The sequence below is a fragment of the Austrofundulus limnaeus genome, unplaced genomic scaffold (genome assembly GCF_001266775.1).
Source record: "Austrofundulus limnaeus strain Quisiro unplaced genomic scaffold, Austrofundulus_limnaeus-1.0 Scaffold771, whole genome shotgun sequence".
NCBI classification, from domain to species: domain Eukaryota; kingdom Metazoa; phylum Chordata; class Actinopteri; order Cyprinodontiformes; family Rivulidae; genus Austrofundulus; species Austrofundulus limnaeus.
In genome coordinates, this window is record NW_013953173.1 from 168,652 (window position 1) to 171,807 (window position 3,156).

Consider the following 3,156-nt stretch of genomic DNA (forward strand, 5'->3'; position numbering starts at 1 on the left):
CTCCCACCCATTCTGTGTTTCCTTGGCCGGCTGCTGCGCTGTGTGGGACTTTGCTGCCCGAACCGGCTGTTTTGGCTACCGATTCACCTGAGACTGCTGGGTCACCTGAAACTGCTGGGTCATCTGAATCCATTTCTGAGTCTCCAGAGTTGGTGGTCCCATTTCCAAAATCGGTGGTCCCTGTTCCTGAGTTGGTGGTCCCAGTTCCACAATTGGTGGTTCCTGTTCCTTAATTGGTGGTCCCGGTTCCACAATCGGTAGTTCCTGTTCCTGAATTGGTGGTCCCAGTTCCACAGTCGGTGGTCACCGTTCCTGAGTTGGTGGTCCCAGTTCCACAGTTGGTGGTTCCGGTGGTCCTGGAGTTGGTGGTCCCTCTGGGCCTGTGGTTCCACAGTCGGTGGTCCCGGAGTTGGTGGTCCCGGTGGTCCCGGAGTTGGTGGTTCCACAGTCGGTGGTCCCGGAGTTGGTGGTCCCGGTGGTCCCGGTGTTGGTGGTTCCACAGTCGGTGGTCCCAAAATCGGTGGTTCCAGTGTCGGTTGTCTCAGTGGTGGTCCCAGAGTCAACGGTCCTTGAGGTTCGTGCGTCGGCTGCAGGTCCCTCCACGTTATCTGGGTCGGTTGCCGTTGCCTCCTCATCGCCTGGATGGTCGCCCATCGCCTCCTCATCGCCTGGGTCGTAGCTCATTGCCTGGGTCATCACCCTTCGCCTCCTCATCGCCTCTGTCACCTGCGTTCACCGTCGCTGACACTCTGGCAACCTCTGCTGGCTCTTCGTCTGCTCCAGTCTCCTCCCTTGGCTCTTTGTCTGCTCCCGTCTCCTCTCTTAGCTCTTCTTCTGCTCCCGTCTCCTCCCTTGGCTCTTTGTCTGCTCCCGTCTCNTCCTCCCTTGGCTCTTTGTCTGCTCCCGTCTCCTCTCTTAGCTCTTCTTCTGCTCCCGTCTCCTCCCTTGGCTCTTTGTCTGCTCCCGTCTCCTCCCTTGGCTCTTCGCCAGCTCCCGTCTCCTCCTTGGGCTCTTCGTCTGCTCCCGTCTCCTCCCTTGCCTCTTCATCTGTTCCCATCTCCTCCCTTGGCTATTTGTCTGCTCCCGTCTCCTCCCTTGGCTCTTCGTCTGCTCCCGTATCCTCCCTTGGCTCTTCGTCTGCTCCCGCCTCCTCCCTGGGCTCTTCTTCTGCTCCTGCCTTCTCCCTTGGCTCTTCGTCTGCTCCCGTCTCCTCCCTTGGCTCTTCATCTGCTCCCGCCTTCTCCTGTGGCTCAATGTTTGCTCCCGCCTCCTCTCGTGGCTCAATTTCTGCTGCTGTTCCTGMGGGGCCTCTCRTWGGAGGGTCTCATGGCCGTCCTCCTGAACTCCTGCCCCGTGTTGGATGGTCTTCGGGTCGTCCTCCTGAACTTTGTGTGTTTTTGTCTTTGAGTCTCTGTTGTATTGTGTTTCCCTGAGTCTCATCTACCTCCTCTTTTCAACGTCRGGAGCAGTCGTTGAGGGGAGGGTCCTGTCATGATTGGTGTTTTTGTCTTTATTTTCTCAGTGTTTTTCTGTTCCCCTGTGTTTTCCTTTCCCTGCTGTTTCATCTCCAGCCTCACCCACGCACACCTGATTCCTCTCATGTCTCCCCAGGTGTTTCTAATTTTCTCTTAAWTTGTTTGCTTTATATTCTGAGTCTTGTCCTCCTGTCCTTGTTGGATCATTGTGTTTGTTTCGTCCCTGYACTTCATCTCCCTCGTGCCTCTTCCTCCAGAAAACTGGTGAGTGATTTTTGAGCTGCATCGACAGCATTTTTGTTATTAATAAACCTTTTGTTCCATTTTTGAGCGTGCCTGCGCCCTGGGTCAATTCCTGCAAAATCCTGACATCATCAGCCCGACCAAGACCTGGCATATTTGCATAAACCCTCCGTTGACTATTCTCCGCACAGGTTGTGCACACCACGCCCCATTTAAACACTTTATTAATATAATAAAGAGTTTGTTCTCATCTTTACATCATTATACAAGTTATTGAAGAAATTTAAAGGTATTAGAGGTTAGCACTGATGTTAAAAGCACAGCACTATATTCTTAGGTTTTCCTTTTTGTAATGTTTACAATGTTTAATCTATTATGTTTTGATTGAAATAAGTTCAGTTACATGTCCAAAATATGTGACAACACATAATCAAACGTTGTGATGACAGTAGCTGAGGATTTTGTCTGAATGCCTGTGATTCAGCCGCAGGTCAGTAGGGGGCGAACGCAGGCATTGAAGAAGGTGGATACATATATGAACTTCCTGGTTTTCCGGCAGTGTTGGTTTCCTGTCAGCTTGAGTGACAATAAATCTCACTCAGATCCAGCATTGTGATGTTGTATGGTTTAATTCCTTCTACAAATCATTTTATTTAACAATTTTGTTTTTAATATCGACTTCAGTTTATTGAAAACGAATTTTCTTACATTATGATGTGTACTACCTTTTGGAGAATAGGCCTACTACACCAACATAAACATCAAGTAGGGTAGATAAACTCCAGCTTGCGAGCATGCGCGCACTGAGCACTGCACAACAAAACCAAACCATGCAGATCTGAGACCTATTGCACGAAAGGGATTAACCTGGGATTTTGCTGTAAACCTGAATTAATTAAGCCTTGAATTGATTGCATGAACTACGAAGTACTTATGTTTCTGTGGTAACAAGTACTCTGAAAGTAACCTGGTCCCGACCAGGTTTAAAGTGAAGCTTATTTAATCTGTTAGTGTTTTTGAGCAGTAGACAGTCATTTTACTGCAGAAAAATGTTCCTCTAACTAAGCTTTACAGTCTTATATCAGCTAAAAAGTATTTTTGATCTTGTTTTTAGACCGATACACAAAACAAGATCAGAATGTGTTGGATTATTAATCTTGTTAACCTGAAAAGTTTTTTTTATTTCAAGAAGTCTGACCAAGTGCATCTGTCAAACTGCAGATTATTATTATTATTAATTTGAAAAGAATAAGGGTCTAATCTAGTATTTTCTACTTATTTTTAGATGGCTAATTTTTGCAGTGTCTTATCAGAAATCAGTTCGTCATACACTTATCAAATTTATTGTTTTTTTCTTTGCATTAAAATATTAGAGTAAATATATTTATTTAATTTATTTATTAGATTATCCATGAAAAAAGAATCATTAAAAAAAGAC